Source organism: Zonotrichia albicollis, chromosome 1 (assembly GCF_047830755.1).
Source record: "Zonotrichia albicollis isolate bZonAlb1 chromosome 1, bZonAlb1.hap1, whole genome shotgun sequence".
In the NCBI taxonomy this organism is placed as follows: domain Eukaryota; kingdom Metazoa; phylum Chordata; class Aves; order Passeriformes; family Passerellidae; genus Zonotrichia; species Zonotrichia albicollis.
This window is the reverse complement of record NC_133819.1, coordinates 82,903,518-82,921,287: the sequence shown is the minus strand read 5'-3', so window position 1 is coordinate 82,921,287 and position 17,770 is coordinate 82,903,518. Positions and strand designations below refer to the sequence as shown.

At 38.9% G+C, this 17,770-nt stretch overlaps 1 protein-coding gene across 7 annotated transcripts in view; it reads right to left on the bottom strand.

Annotated features, from left to right (window-relative positions):
* Nucleotides 1–17,770, bottom strand: part of SEMA5A (semaphorin 5A) — a 323,210-nt gene that overhangs the window by 300,281 nt on the left and 5,159 nt on the right. For 5 of the 7 annotated variants that reach the window (XM_005484272.4, XM_014265144.3, XM_074545954.1 and 2 more), the window contains exon 2: nucleotides 4,196–4,271. The exons of the other annotated variants lie outside the window; for them this stretch is intronic. The gene's annotated coding sequence lies outside the window, so the exon portion shown is untranslated. The remainder of the gene's footprint in view (nucleotides 1–4,195; nucleotides 4,272–17,770) is intronic. 7 annotated transcript variants of the gene reach the window in all.

The following is a 17,770-nucleotide window of genomic DNA, read 5'->3' as shown; positions in this document are numbered from 1 at the left end:
AAGATGTCCAGTCTCCTAAAATCAGTTAGCATTGTCAAAGAGGTACTTAACTGAAGCTTCAGATGTCCTACTATCCCACTATACATCAACTTTTGGTTATAACATGCTCTGGGGTAACAGACACTTACCTAGGAGTCCCATTCTGCATAGCTGTTAGGGAACACACACAATTCATCTCACTTTCCTTTTCAATATTAATTGTTAGACTTCTAACTCAAGGCTATCTTTATCTTACCCCAGTACCAATCTGATTAAGGGATGCAAACCTTTCACCTTTCAATTACACAGTAAATTTTCACTGCTTCACAAAACTGATTAATCCTGTCATATCCTTACCCACAGATAACTTAAAACGCATTTTCAGTACAGAACCAATTATCTTTGACTGATAAAGGAGGCATCCTTCCTTCTTCTTATTTCCTTTGGGTCGTCCTTTTTTTTCTACCTATCAAGTCCTCTTAGGTGAGGTCTTTTCACTGCAAGAACAGTGAAAAGTTAACTTTGAAACAGCACCATCAATCTCATGCTTTTAATATGTTACTCTTGGATTAATACTCTACAGGTTATATAGGACAAGTACTGGAAGTCCTCAAAAGTAAAAAGCTGAGATAGTCTGCAAAATGTGCTAGAAGAAGCTAAAGGAAAACAAACAGTTTGAACATGGGTGGTTGATTGGATGATCTGTTCCAGTCCCAAGCAACCCTCCCTCAGTAGCTCTATGACAATCACAACAGCTATGCAGCACCCACCTGGGTCAGGTGTGGTGAGGAACCACCATGACACTCTGCAGAGAGGAAACACAGCCAATGTCCAGCACTCTTCCCCTGAATAATTAAATGCTTGTCTAAAAGACTACTTTAGAAGTAGCACACTGCCTGGAGAAAGGATTTTTGCTCTCTGTTCTGTTAAGCTGGTTTCCAAAAGAGAAATCAGCTTTGAATAAGTAATGCACACTGTGCAGTGTCTAGGGGTAAGTGGCTACATTTACTTTAAACACAGTTAAAACAAAAACATCCATAAGTTACTAGGCAATCAGGATACATTCTCTTTCACTACTGGATATCAAATGTCAGAAAGATCCTATGGAGTAAAAACAACAAAAACAAATTAAAAACAAAAAATTCTTCTAATGCCATTAAGACCTCAAGGTAAACTCATATGACACTTTAACATACAAGCATGAACAAAGAATTAAAGCATGAAAATTTTCCACTAGCCCTTTTTCCAAAAGACCACTCACACAAAAACAAATTCTCCTCTTTCTTCCCTTTTCTTTTCTCTGTAAAATATGTCTCTGTTTGGGGAAGTGGAAACTTTCAAATGCACAGATGTTTGTGATTGCAGACTAGCAGCCTGCTGGGAGCTATTAATGTTGTAGAGAGTAAAGTTATTCAATCATCTATAAGTCACTTTTCAAAAGTGTTGCACTCAGTCGAGGGAGTGATTAATGGTGCCCAGCAAAGACACAGATTACCCCCTGCCCATGCAAACTCTTTGATTTTAATGCAGTTAAGCTACTGAAGTAAACAAACCAATTTGGGTGTTCAACGAGCTCTTTGTCTCATTAAAAATTATTTGACTAGACTAGTGGTAAAAGAATATTGCATATGTCCCCAAACTCAATTTGGCATTCTGTAATCATAGCAGCAATTACATTTGTAAAAAAAAAAAAAGTTTAGAAATTAACAGTTGCAGAAAATGGTCAACCTTTCATTAAGGACTTTCATTATGGATTTTTGTGCATAACAAAATTAATATTTTCTAATCACCATGGTACAGCAAGCAAGCTTCTGTATGTTCCAAAGAGGCCAACAGCAACTACAGTCACTGGGCGAAAGTTTCAGCAAGTAGTTGCAAATCTGCTGTCCAAAAGCAGACAGCCCTCTACTCCTCCCAAGCAGGCTTCCTGCAAATTGCAGTTCCTTCACCCTCAAGAACACCTGCTGCAGTTTGATGTCCAGCTGAGCTTGGCACTTCATGTCAGGGTAAATTTTCCTTCCCTCCCTTGCACAATCAAAATGATGAATATGAATGCAGCAAGTGCAATTATCAAGGTTGAGGCATTTTGTTTCTTTATTTAAATGTTAGGTGCCCCATAATGATTGGAATTCACGTTCTGGCAGTAAATTTGAGTTCACAATACCCATGAGTGTATGGCTACCTTTGTGCTCCACGCACATTCAGTGCCAGAGACAACGACCTCAGAAATGACAGGGAGAACCCAGGCACTTCAGCAAAGCTGAAAGCAAACCTCTGCCCAAGGAGTTCTGGAGGGAGCACCCACCGTGGGCATGTCCTGATGACCATTTCAATTCTTTCTGAGGTGATGCAAGAGGACAGTGCCCCAAAGCTATTTACGGTGCTAACATCACCAGCTCTGTGTGAACTCCCACACCAGGCCTGGCCCTGAGAGGTGGCTGCAGCAGTGGCTGAGACACCTTCCTGTGCCACACCACAGCCTCAGGTGCCACTTTACAGCACCTTCCCTGTGCACATCACAGCCTTAACACTTCTACTGCTTAGCACAAGTGTTACTTTCTGTTATTCACAGAGTAGCAACGTTAAAAAATTACAAGACCTCATCTGAAGTGGAGCTGACAGCATTGCCATCCTTGGTTTTAGGAAATGTCACTGGACACGTATTTCACAATATATCAAAGATTGCTTTCAAACCTTCAAACAGTTATCAGAGTCTCATTTTTCATCACATTCCTCCCAACAAATTGATACCAGCCTTCCGCATCTTGTGTCTGAGAACAATGTATCCGTTTCCCACACATCCTGATCAGCCTCTTCACTCTGAACTAACTCCAAACCCATCTCGTAACACCCTGCCACTTCCTGACCACTCCTCTCAACCTTTCTTTTATCCTTCTCACACAATTTTTAGTGCTTAATCTACACAAAGCCAAGGCACCCCAACCTGATAGGAACTTGGTAAAACCTGCTTAAATTGAACAAAACGCAATGGATGGCAGGGAGAATTATTTTCCTTTGGCAGTACAATGTATTCAGCATTTAAAAAGTATAATAATAAAGACATATTCCAGATCAGGACAAATAGTACAGTTCACATACATATATGTGATGAGCATTTTAAGCTCCCAGTGCCTCATGGTACAGGACTCCTATGTAGATGTTACTGTCTGGTAAATTTACAGAGGAGAGAAAATCTATGAGACGAAAAGCACACAGAAGTGACAAAAAGAAACAAGATTCAGCAAACAGGGGTAGTATTTTATTTTCTTTATCAACACATAATTTGAGGGGGAGGGTGGGAGATTGTTCCAGCTATGTCATCCTCAGAACAGATATAATCCATATCTGGAAGGCCAAAGGCTTGCTCCAACTGATACTATTATACACCATCAGAAAGCAGATTTTTGTCACCACTCCCAGTTTTCACAGGTACTCCAAAACATGGGAAAACTTACAGTACCCAGACTGTCAAAGTCAGTATGTAACAACTATAACCATCCAGGTTACTTTTACCTTATTTCTAACATTCTCATATATCAATTTACTAACTCCTTTGTTGTACTAAATATGCAAAGAAACGTGCAAGGTTCAAATTAAAAATAATCACATATTTCCAGCAAGATGTATCTGCGCATAGTTTTGGTTCCAAACACAAAGTGAAATATAAGAGAAATGTGTTGACTTCCTGATGTATTAAAAAAGAGTTTACATTTTTACAGTATGCTTCCTTTTTGCTTTGTGTCCTACTTTCTGGTCTATCAAAAGATTTCTTTGCTTTTTAATTTAAATTATCTTCTCTTTACCTTTTCTTCATTTCTTAGTTGACAGGATATTATTACTCCTCATGGAGAATGCTCTTCGATACATAAGACTACTTTAAAGCTGCATTTAATTATTCTCACTCATTTCCTCACCTGAAGCAGTGGCAATGCTATCTATCCTATTCTCTCAAAAGAGCTTCATACATAAATCAACCCTAAAGAATCAAAACCAGAGCATTAATTGTTACTGTAAAACTGAACTGAGCTATGCAAGGAGGCTACAGATACTGAAACCTAGAAATCTGAAGTCAACATGAATGCATTTCTGTGTCAGTTCCACTACAACTTTCTTATTTGACCTCTGCAAAACATCCCTTGGTTCAATGCAAAGGACAAAGTAGAAAAGGCACACGGAGGTTTTTTTGTCAAGATTTCTTTGTTAAAGCTGTCCTTACCTCTAGCACATGCAGCTTCTTATAGCTTCATCTTGAATGATGTCTTCTCAGATAAAAATCTTCTCCAGTCTGTAACCTGTCCACAAAAGTTGAGAAATTTCATTGTTTTCAATTATGTTTTGTAGAAAGTGGGCAAAGGTGATCTGACAGCATTGAGATAACAGCAGAGTGTTTAGAAGTCAATAAATGTTGTTAATGATTTCTATGCCTGATAGCTAAAATTGCAATTTTAGCTTCCTAACAGAGTCAGGAGGCTGCAAAGAACTCAGAAAGGCACCAGATAAAGAAAAAAAGCCCCCTACTGCTCAGTCAATACCCACTCTGAAATTACAAAAGCAGAAATACAAGCCATTTTCTGAAGACAGTCCAGGTGTTAATCATACAAGGAAATAGCTCAAGGCATAACTTGCTCTTCTCTCCCTCATCGTTTTTCTTTTTTAAATAAAAGCTTGTTTTTCTCACAGCAGTGTTTACACACAGCAAAGGCAGTGAGTTCTTACAACATCTCACATTTCAAATGTCGTTCAAGCTGTTTGTCAATCTGTCCTAAAATGTCATATCATAAAGAACTAGCCACATTTTCTACTTCTCATGCAAGTCTCCAGTTGTCACCTAAACAAGACAGAGAACTTTCTTCCCCACATCTAAAGCATCTTTGTTTAAAATTAGTGCAAAAACTCACAACAATATGGGAATAATTTATTTCTGTGAAGCTTACATCCTTCTTATAAAAAGAGATGAACCATCTAAGCTACAGATGTGGTTGTTCACAGAGATGAATCAAAAATGCTTTGCCCGCACAGGGTGCATTTACTGAGAAGCACAGAAGCTGAGGGAGAAGAGGAGTCCATGAATAAGCTCAGCCTTCAGAAGTTTTCTTTCCTCTAGCCCCCATCTAGGCCAGCACAACTGCTGTAGTTGAAATAAGCATTAAAATAGTCATTTTCAGGGAAGGGGCAGAAGGTGCTGTTGCCTTTTTTTTTTTTTTTTCCTGAATCTTAGAACATAGAGTTTAGAACAATTTTGGTATCTCCAGTCTTTATTTTTATAAAATTCTGGTTATCTTAAATGTGTTTTTCAACTGTTCATGTTGCTGATCGCACTAACACTAGAACAGCAGGGCATTTTCTTCTTAATCAGAGTATTAAAATCTTATTAGTACTCAATTTTTTAAATTATTTTTAAAATAAGTTCACTGAACTTGGATATAATTGACCTATTTACCTATACAGCACCTTCCACTGAAGCAGTCTGAACTCCTTTACAAAAGGTTTCACAGGCTTGTACATATTAGTTTCTCCCTTAGACAGGAGAAAGGCATTATAGGCCCATATTTTCCTTAATCTGTTATTTATGTGCCTTTACAATAGGTGTCATGCTAAGACAATAACTACAACTTCATTAGATCTCATGACACAGCATTCAGCTTTCCCAAAATTCATCCTGTACTGAATACTTTCTTAGAAGGTTCATTTTGGTGCTTGCACTTACCCACATACATCAATTTCACTTGGAAAGTAAACCAGATCCACAGAACTTATTTCTGCTTCCAGCTAACGCACCAACTTTCAGTGTGGCTGCTGTCCTTGTAACTCTGTTCACTTTCATGGCTGTAACACTTGCTCCTTCAAGATGCAAATAGGAAGCAGAGATCCTTGTGACATCACACCACACTACAGACCCATTAATACCAGGTTTATATTGGAGGGCAAAAGCTTACTTTTCTTCCTTGTTTGTTTTTCTGGTTTTTTTTTTGGTTTTTTTTTTAAACTTATTGTTCCTACAGTAGCAAAGATTTATAATTAAAAAAGCAAACTTGCTTAGGCCACTGGGTTTAGGTTTACTGAGCACTTCCATTTCCACAAAGACATGATGTATTTGCAATCACTTAAAATTGCCTTTATTAAACACTTTATCTGTGCAGGGGTTTTCCTTGTCAGCCCTTTTAAAACACAAGTATTTCTCAATCTTATCACTCTTTTGAAGCCTGCCACTAGTCTACTATGGCAAATAAACAGAATAAGCTTCTGCTATGAATCTTTGGAGAAATCACACTTCTGTCTTACCCACTGTACTCGTCATGTCCCCTTCAGTACACATGAATGGCTTTCTCTGCACTCTAGTCATGAATATTACACCTAAAAATCCAGCCTTTGCACCCCAGCATTACCTAAACTCTTATAAGTAATGAAAATATCAGACATCATCTAAATTAAAAATGAATAATTTCTTTTATCACCCAAGAAACTGCTGGAATACTCACAAGTATTGAATAAAACAAGGAATTGCTGGAAAAAAAAAAAAAAAAAACTGTGACCAAAGCAATAAAGATCTGCAGATGACTCTGAAAATGTGAAGCAGCAGTCTCTCACCTTACAGATAGTGTTAAAAAGTCAGAAGTCAATTTATAACCTCCAAACCATTAAGTAATACTCTGAATAAAAAAATTATTATTGCATATAGTTAAAATATGAAAAATAAAGGAAACCATCTTTTCCCTAGGTGTTTGTCCTCTAGGAGAATATTTACATACACGCAGAGTTCTGTCGTCTCTCTCCCACACCCTGCCCACACACATACAGTCATCTATAGAGAGTGAGAAACATATGCTCTCGTTTCCCTATCTGAAAACAAACACAAAAACTAACACCTGTACTCATAATTATGTCATAAGAAAATTCTATCTTATTTCTACAAGTCATTCCAGTGGGTTTTAAAGAAACCTGCTGCCCACAATTATTAAAAATCCTGTGTCCTTCTATTGCTTCAGAAACAGGAAGAAGAGGGTAGAATAAATGGAAAGAAAAGGTCAGTACAGACTTTCCCCATATGACACTCATCAGAACCTACTGTAATTTGCATAAATATTCAAGTAATTAATCAAACCATAATACCCGAGCTCTGTTTCTCCTCAAGCTTTACATTCCCCTAATGCACGGATAGAACTTTCCTTCAAGCTTCTTTGGCCAAACTCTACTGGAATGCTACAAGCAAAAGAGAATAATGTGAAATAAATCACACTCAAACCTGCCAGCTGGCTGTGTGTGTATATGTATTATCAGAAATAAGTCAGGATCTACTAATACTCCCAGCTGAAGTCAGCTGGAATTGTGCCACTGACTTCCATTCACGCAGAACCGTGACACTAAACATCTCTGGCTAAGGCTTTGTTTTAATTCCTACAAAACACGTCCCACATTTTGATGCCATATAAAGAACCACAGTAATAACAGTAAGGTAGCCTTGCATAAAACCATAAAATGTTTAAAATAAGAATGTTGAGACCTGCTTGAATAACAGAGGGTGCTGAATACACTTTAGTGCATGTGACCACCTGCAGTCCTATATCCAGCATACAATGCTAAATTTAGATTTCTGGATGAATGCCCACTGTAGGGTATGCTATTTTTACTAAGTTCTGACATGTCTGTCCAATGGCACATCTCCATTTCTGAAGTGGTACTGAAAAGCTATTAAAGCTTCTAGTTACCACTTGGCTCAAAACTGCAAATTATGAGTACTTTCACCAAACTGTTCTTCACATTCTGATTGACTTTACACAATAGAACGTAGAAATAAAACCAAAACAAATACCTAAAAGTATAACTAAAAAAGGGCCCTCTCGCCCTGAACCCTCTCATCAAAACACAAAATAATAGTATTTTTAATATATTAATACAATTTTCATTTCAATGCACAGAAAAAAGACACAGAAGTAACCTTCTCCTTCTAGGCAGACTCTCACACGTGTCAAAATAGAACCAAATATGCAACAAAAACCCCCATGCTGATACATGTATCACTGCATTTCACATAATAACATGGATTTTGGGGGCAACCACTCATCAAGTTTCAATTTAGACCTGTAAGCCACAAAGTACATTGAAAAAAAAATCCAGCTTTAGATATGGTGGGAGCTTTTTTGGTTTTTTGTTTGGTTTTTTTTGGTTTTTTTTTTTACACATGAATATACAGAGTTTTCCCAAGGAGGTATTTTTAGCAAGGTTAGAGGGTTAGCAAGTTTGGAATGAGCTTTAGCAGCTTAAGATTTCTATCTTTCTACTCACTTGTGCTTCTTCCCTCTCCTGCCATTTTTCAACAGGTAAAGTTCTGAGAGAGATCTTCCATTATGACAGATTTAATACATATTTAATAACAGAGACTTAAATATGGGCATGGTATTTGGCATGCATCCTGAAGCAAACCATGAGACATGTCTGCCACTCTCCAGTGAGGACAACACAGCAGTCAGGGAGAAATGTCAGCCAGAAACTGTTACATGAAGTAAAAACCCCCTGAGAATGAAAAGGTCTTTATTTATTAAATCAAATGCAAATCTTTCATTCTAATACTTCGGATCTGTTTTTGTGGATTTTCTCAGGTATACTTAATTAAACCCACTCATCAACCCCAACTTTGCTCAAAAGAGCAATTAATGAATATGGCACAGAAGCAGCTTAGCCCTGGAGGAGTCTCTGACATTTGTTTGCAGTGAAGACTGTTCATTAATTGCTCCCCTCATTCTAAACCTCTAAATGATACTTTTGACACAATACTACAAGTCATTGTGACTTATTTCTCAAACTAGGAACATCTGCACTATGTTAGGTTAATAAAACTACCTTTGAAAGGTTTTCAAGAAGATATTTAAAGATACGGGGGGGAAAAAGAAAAGTCTGGATATGCTGACAGTGGAATAAAGAAGCTGTATTGAATTTTTTATTATTATCTCAGAGTATACTTTGTATTACAGATAATTTAAGCAAATATTTTGTGTTCTATCTTCTCCACAATAAATAGAACTCAGGCAGAAGTCCACCATGATTTTCCAACCTATTCCAACTGCGTTCTCACACCAAACTAAGCATTATGAGTACTTCTTAAGTCTTCTGATGATCATAAGTTCTCAGGCAAATGAAAATATTGGCTTTTTGACTGCTTTGGTAAAAAATACTACATTTTTGTTTTTCCAGAAATAAAAGGTGGAGAGTAAAGAGTCTGGGTTACGAAGCAGCCACACTAAACCAAGGACCTCTGTCCTGTCCAAGATATAAAACAAAGTTGTTATCATTTAACACTGAGTGCATGCTTTTATTTATGAGATGGTTTTGCAGATCTCTTTTGGGTTCCACAAACCAGGATGCATTTCATAAGTTTGAAAAATTAACTTGTTTATTTCCATAACACATGCATAGGATCATATCATCCACGTCAGACTTCTACTGCAAAGCAGATAATAATTCACCCAAAAAATCCACAAAACAAACGAAAAACAAGGTACATGAAAGTTCATACCTGAAGAAGAGCTGAAAGCCCTGTAGATCCACAGACCTTCAACATGCAAAGGAGAACACTGTCCACCCTCAGAGCTGGTGACATTACTTCAATTAGCCTGACCCAGTTTTCCAACTTGGAATTTGGTTTCTGTAGTTCTATTATATAGCAACTCCTCCTGCCTGCCAATTATTGACATTAACACAGCCATGAAGCTTCAAGCAGCTATGTGTGTGAGAAACTCTGTGTTAGCATTCATTAGCTAATTGTGTGCCACTAAGCACTAAAGAAAAGCAGTGCAGCAGCAGTGGAAATGGTTAGCTGGCACCCTGGTTTTTGATCCAGTCCAAAAGGAGTCTGATGCTGGAGCAGTCAGGGTGAGAGGGTAACCCAGTGGGCTGCCAGGTGTGTAGTGCTGGAGAGAAGGGAGAAAGGCTTTTACAATTTTGCAGTTGCCCATCTACTAGCTCCCACCACATTGCCCTCCTATGGCTCACAGGCTCTGGTTTCCTCTGAAGCCCTCTATCCCCACTCACCCAAAACATCCTATCCCACCTGTTATTTCTACCACCTGTTTCTCCCCTCTTGCCCACCACCGACATCATTATCTTTGCTCCTTGAAAAATCCCCACCCACCTACACACCAGCAGCTGCCCTTCTCTGTCCTGAGCTTCAGGACACAAAGCAGCAGGAAAAATCCTGACAGCTCTGTGAGTGCCAGCAGGCTCCTGCCAGCCCAAGCCCCCTGCTTGCTCAGAGTTCAGTATTTACAGCAATACACGCAGCCTGGGCTATGGGAATGCAGGAAAGGTGACCTGCATGTCTTGCATGTGATAGCACTAACAGGACATTTGGCAACCTCCTGATGGCAACCTTCAGCTTGCTCACAGACACAATTTCCCCTGCTGGGACACCATCTTGGCTGACTCACTGCAGAGTGAAAGCAGAGAAGAGCAATTCCACCTAGTTACAAAATTCACAACAGGTTCTTACCATCAATGGATTAGGCAGAGAGCAATCAGCTAACAACACCAGCACTGCTAGAGAACTATTTGTTCATTAATACATTTACACACATTTAACCCAAAGCAGAATGCTGGAGTGCCCCAGCCTGCCTTATGCCTTGGGCATTATCCTGCAAAGGACAGATCTAGATGTACAAGAACTGAGCCAAATTACTAAACAGTAAAGCAAGGGATATTCTGATTTGGCTTGGCCTTAAAATGTGCACACAGCAAAAAGGAACTCAACAGAGCATAAGAGCTCATTTTATTAGCATTGCTAATCTAAAACGAAGATAACAAACAGTGTAGAACTTTTATTTCCAATTTTTTTTTAATGAAGTAGTGCTAAATGTCAACCCTCAATATTCCACCCCTCTTCATTAACATTAAGCAACCTAACGTTTAATTAAGAGCCCTACAAAAGCAACATATTACAGCACATTATCTTAATTACCATATTAGGACCTACTGATGCCACTTTCAGAACTGCAGCTGCAGTTTGAGGCAGCAGAACCTGAAGAATTTAGAAATTAAAACTTAACAACTGCACTTACAGAACACAGACACTTAATCACTGCCTGTAGTAAGAGCATGGCAGGATATACCATCAAATCAGAGACACTGTAGAGAAACATTTGCACTGACAAAATGTTCATCAGCTTTCAGAAAAGTATATGTGTACATTAGCGTAGTCCAATTAGCCTGTCCATGTTTCTGGTTCATCTAAATTAACGTAACTTCATAATTTACAAAAATTCCTCTGATTCAATTATATTTTCTGAATCCAGTTAAATCATTTAATCACATCTGCCTTTAAAAGATCCCACGAATAATTAAAGATTAATTCAAAGGGTATTTCTTTTATTAACTTTTTTCATTCTCCAGCAAATGTTGCTGCATTTATCCCTGCAGTCCAACTTGCGAGAATAAAGTTAAGAAGCTTATGAATTTTGGATAATACACAATCAATATTTGATACCAATATTTCTTTGTTCTTCAAAGTGATGAGCTCTTCAGAGCTCAAAATAGAACTATCAACTATCAGAACAGTGTCCTGATCTCTGTTTCAATTCACTTTGTCTTCAGAACAATCTTGCACACTAACCACTGGACTGAAGCTAATAAGTTCTTCCCAGCAGAAAGGCCTCTCTCTCCTTCCACTATTACTTTGGGGGATACTACAGCACCAATCTGGCAATACAAATGAAGAGATTAATATCTATTATCTAGCCTGTGCCACTGCTTGACAAATTAGTATAGACTGCAAAACTGAGGTGAATGCATGTGTGTAGAGAGGGGAAAGCAAGCACCCCTACAAATATGTGGAAGAACTGTAAGGTGAGGTTAATTTTGACCATTCATAGAGTAAACCAGGAAGCATTTATAGATTCTGTTTGCAAGGAGTTCTTTGGAAAATTACATGTGTCACACATTTTGCTATTAATATTAATCTTTTAAAATACAGATACATTTTACTGTAAGGAGGGAACATGACTATGAACCAGTTATCTAGCTAGGATAATTTTGGTCACTGAGCCCCATCCAACAATTTCTACACAGAAATTATTGCTCAAATAAGTTCTGTCTAGCACATTGTTCATTTAATTCATATACATTTGTCACACATTATTAAAGTCACTATCGATGCTGTAGTTTTACTTCAGATATGTGTTATATTTCATTTTCCCTTGGTAGGTCAGAACCTTGAATGAATGGAACATGTGACCTACAGGTTACAGGCAGCTGCCTGTAACAGAAATGCCAGGGGGAGGCAATTAGCTCAATTAGCTTGTGTCTCCAGCTTGCTTTATGCCACACTACATAAGACACCAGAATCATTGAATCATGAAATGATGAGATTTGGAAGGGATCTTAAAGATCATGGAATCATTAAGATTGGAAAATACCTCCAGGGTCATTTATTCCAACCTTTGGAACACCCAACCAACCTCCTGATGGAGCCTTTGATGGAACACCTCCTTGTCTGCTAAACACAGCACTAAGTGCCACATCCAGTCCCATCTTGAACACTCAGAAACTGTAACTCCACCACTTCTCTGGACAGCCCATTCCGATGCTTAACCACCCTTTCAGTGAGGAAATTCTTCCTGATGTCTGACCCGAACCTCCCCAGCCCATCTTGAGGCCATTTCCTCTTGTCCTGTTGCTCGTTGCCTGGGACAAAAGGCCAATCTCTACCTTGCTACAACCTCCTTTCAGACAGATCATCTAGTCCCAAACCACCTGCCATGGCCAGAGAACCTTCCACTGGACCAGGTTACTCAGAGCCTCATCCAGACTGGTCTTGAACACCTCCAGGGACTGGGAACTCACAATCTCTCTGGGCAATCTGCTCCAGTGCCTCACCACCGTCACTCACAGCACAGAATTTCTTCCTAATATCTAATCTAAATCTACTCTCCGTTAGCTTAAGGCCATTCCCTTTTGTTCAGTCACTACATGTCCTTGCAAAGAGCCCCACTTCAGCTTTCTTGAAGGCCCCTTTTAGGTATTGTGAGGTGCCACAAGGTCTCCCCAGAGCCCTCTCCTCTCTAGGCTGAACAGCTCCAACTCTCTCAGTCCTCACAGGAGAGGTGCTCCAGCTCTGCTCTCCTCTGGACTCATTCCAACAGGTCTAGAAACATTAGAAACTTGGCAAGAGTTAGCAGTAAATCCTTCAGGACTTACTGAAATAGAGCTTTGAGTAAAGAAGGTTTAAAGAAAACATAGTTCACAGATGATATTTAAATACAGAGTCTACAAAATCTTCTCTATAGGACTGCAAGTGTGAAAATACTACTGCCAGAAGTACGAGAAGTACCATTTCAATGATTCTGAATATTGACTTGCATCCTTCACTTCCCATGCTGAGCTACAGTTGAATGCACTGGGAGTGATCTTGCCAGACAAAAGTGATTCCATCCATAGATGCCCTGGGGCAAGGATGCTATTCTTCCATTCATTTTTGAACACCTGGGTATATCCCCTAGAAAAACTGGATTATAGAAAATTGATGCAACAACTTTCTCTGTAGATGAGTTCCTGGGATCAACATGCAAGTGTCGTCCAGAAAAACTGGATTCATTACCCAATGTGCAACAAGCCAATAATTACACACTCAGGGGAGATATTGCTTATTTATTTCAGAGTTGCACAAGCATGGGTGCTCAGTGATACTACTCAAATCAAGCATGCCAACCATCAAAACATTTTACTATTTATATATCTTCGCAAACAAAGGAATTAGTGTTCATTGGCTACCAGTTACATAGTTCTCTTATTAATGAGTATTCTGTCTATTGGTAAATGATTCTCTTGCTTCCCATGCTAATTAGTCCCATACTCAGTGCTTCTCTTCTTTTGAGTCAGGTTTTCTTGGGTCAGCAGTCTGTGAGTTGGTGGCCACAATCTGCCCCTGCCATAATTACCCTTTATCCAGACAGCGCTGATTTCAGCACAGTTGCTTTGTTTCTTCATTGTCTTGGGAGTTCTGCCAGATGTCTTCATGGCCCTTAAATTCTGCATTCTGTGTGCTCACTATCAGTGGTACATCCTTCTTCCCAAGCTTTGTTAACCTCCCCCTAGGTCTGAGATCACTGCAGCATGTCCAGCCCTAAACCTTAACAAGGGAATTCTACCAACAAGTAATTTGTTCTTCTAACAACTGGACATCACTTAGAGCTTGCCTGTTAGCTGCTCTCTGTTTCATGGATTACATCACCCTTCTTGTTGATTAGGCTTAAAACTATAGAAAGATGAAACATCAAAGAACATTCCTTCTTAAGAAAATTTTACATATTTCACATGTTGCAACATAAAGACTACAGTTATAAGCCCGAATGCTGTTTAAATGGTGAATCTTGGGAACTACTGTGGCAAAAAGAAGCCAAATGAAACATTTCAGAAGAAACCACTAATTTATATATCAGTTGCCATTGCTAAAGCTGAAGAGATTATCTTCTGCTCCTCACTTTCTCCTAATCAGCTGCCTGGCAGAGCAATTCCAAACTCATTTCAGTCACAATATGACATGCAAATCTGAAAAATATAATACTAAGCCTTGTTAACTCAATCCTTCCCATTCAGTCACAAAAGTAAGGTTCCTATGAGCATTTCAGTTCACACAACCCTAAGTGATTTTAGGGCAAGTACGACAATTATGAAAGTAAAACTAGATGCTACTACTAAGCCAAAGGTTGTGTTTTTTTTCTCTTCTATATGTTTTGGGATGAAAGGTGGCATTAAAGTACCTAAAAGGCAACATGAATGATATTCACAAACAGCAATTTTTTTCAAAGACTGATCATTCCAATTATCAATTATCTATAAATATTAATACAAACACAGAAACACTGTTCTCCAAATGAAGATTGATTCATAGAAAATAAGTTTTTTTGTGGAAGCAAGAACATTCAACACGTGCAAAATTTCTTTTAATGCTTAGAAAGTTTTAGTCCCCAAATACTCAAGAAGGAGACAAGGTACCCAGACATCATAAAGCAACACTTTTCTCAATGTAGAAAAGCACAAGAGAAGACAAGCAACCAACTTAGCAAGAAGCAAACCAAAGCTGCAAGTTAAAACCAGAAATCTCTAGATCCTCAGGTTTCATCTGTAATCAGGTTCTCTGGACTAGATCTACAGCTACAGATAAGTATTTGAAGGTGTCACTGTGTGCACAGAGCTGGGAACAGGCTCAGTGTCAACTGCTCCACTGATTTTGCATGCCATTTCCAAAATTTTTAGGGTTGATACTGTTAGAAATTTGAGGCTTATAAAAAAGATCAAGGTTGATGAGAGTAACAGGGAAAAAAAACAAACCAAACATCTTGTTTAAATAACTTTTTTATGGGACATGCTAAATCCCAAAAAACAAACTAACACATGCAATTATAAATCAGGTCTAGTTTATACAGAATTCACAGTAAATCTGAAAGGTAAATTAAGCACATGAATTGTTCCTCACAAACAAATGGAGTTTCCTATATTTCCAGTTAAACAAGACTTACATTTCCTCTTATTAAAATATTAGTGATATGCCTCCACAGCAAACTAATTCTTTTTTTAGACTTTTGGTAAAAAAACAATTACAACACAGCAGCTCTACAAGTGAAGCTGAAGGACAAGCTTTGTCAACAGCCATCCTATAAAAAGACCTACGTGTCCTTTTCCCAAGAGGCAGAGAACCATTGCCAGCAATGAGTTCACAGGGGTACTCTAAGAAAAATAACATGCTTGCTCAAGTTATTTTAAGAGCACTTTATAATTGTGGGTTTGAGAGCAAAATATAAAGGCTCAAGTTAAATATCAGAATTAAGTGTTTACCTCTGGTTCAAGATTATTTTTCTTCAAAATTCAATACTGATCTCATTGGCCTTCAGATTAAATAAATTTGCAAAACAATCTCTCCTGACAATGATAGATAAGTGAGCAAAAATGGAATGTTGTAATCAAACCTACTTGCAAACTTGCTTAAAGAAAGACTACTGGAGGAAAAAATTAAGTTCCCCCACCCAGACCATTAATTTAGTGTAAAACAATAGACAACAATGCCAAAAAGAACAGCAATTCAGCTCTAGAGCCCACATCTCTTTTTGCTATTGTCGACGGTTGCACTTTTTTTTTTGTAACCAGCCATTAAAGGATGATGCCCTGGCTCCACTGGGTTGCCTTCTGTATTAAAGATTCAGCTAATGCATAGGCAAAGACTCTGACACTATGCGCTTAGGAAAGCAACAGAAGATAAACTGGAAAATCCAGCAACTTTCTTGGACAATTCAAGAAAGTCTGTAAACTCTGACCAAGACTTATAACAGAATTACATCAGTTAGACAAGTCTCCAGAGGCCAGGGTAGCAGCATTTTCACACTTGTACCCATATGCATCAAGAGAAGTTTTTCTTCCCACAAACACCAACTTCAACTCTTGTGTTTCTCTAGAACTGTACACATGAACTCATGCTCCTGGCACATAAATGTAGAAGGATTTTGAGGCTTTCTACTATCAATTCCAACAGCATGCATCAGAACCTATTACCATCTTTCAGTAGAATAAGGTCTGGCAGACAAGCTCTGGAAGACTGAACTTGATTATTTAACAGGTTATTACCCTGCATTTCCCCACTCCTGACACACTCAAGGGCAGTGCAACGAGGTGTTGCCGCTCAGGTACCTCGCTCCTCAGGAGGCGAGTTTAGCCTGCTGCTGAAGACAGGCATGCAGCTGTGCCTCAGTCCACTGGCAGCCTCCACAAGAGAGCTTGCTGCCTGTTATACAGCTGACATTAAAAAAAGCTGTCTGGATACACTCTAAAACACCGAGGCAAAATTTTCCACATTTCATTGTTATTAGAATTTTATTCTGCACACACAATCCTCTTCTCCTTCCTCACCTGACAATAGTGACTGCACACCCGCAGTTACACTGAGACCAGAGCCTGTGGGGCCTTACTGGGATTGGTGGCCATGGGTACTTCAAAGGCAAAGCATTAAGAGGATCAGTTCCCTAATACTGTTTACACTCTGGTTCCACAAAAATAGCTACACTGGCACAACTAAAAGGACCCAGCAGGCAATGGCCTGACATAATCCCAGAATTTGCAAGGAGGACAAGAAACTACAACAGCACTCTCTGACTCTCTGATGGCACAGCATCCTCCATGTATATCTGCCTGCCTTCAGGAATCACGGCATACCATGGTGCTCAGGTCACAAAGAGAAATTGTCAAAAGTGGACAGGAATTAAGGGGGTTCTCTGGTTGGGTTTTTCTGAAGTATTTTATCAAGTGAGAGCTAGGACATGGATTTACAGGGTCATAAAATGAGCACAACAGACAACCAACAACATCTTTAGCAACTTCCTCATCAGAACTACTGATGAGGATCATCGCAGTCAGCAGGCTCTTGGCTACCCCAGGCTGATACACCTTGAAGAGCACTATCAGAAAACTATCCAAAGCTGAAATCCCATCTTTTGGCTAAGCTAGGAGTCCCATTCTGCAGCACTGGGTAATGTAACACCTGACACTAGTAACAATTTTGTGTACATACGGTCTCCTAGATATTTCAGTATCATTGCTAAGGTTTAAAAAGCAACAAGGAAAAGCATGCACTGGAGCATGAGAAGGAGCTAAAATTTGGATTACACACACACAGTTTATATGACAAAAACTACAAAAACAACCATATATTGCTATTGCAAGCTCAGAATGAGAAAGTAAGTGAGACCATCAAGAGAAGAGACCATCAGCAACTGAACTCATGTTAAGTAATGCAACAGCCCAATGACCGTGGATAACT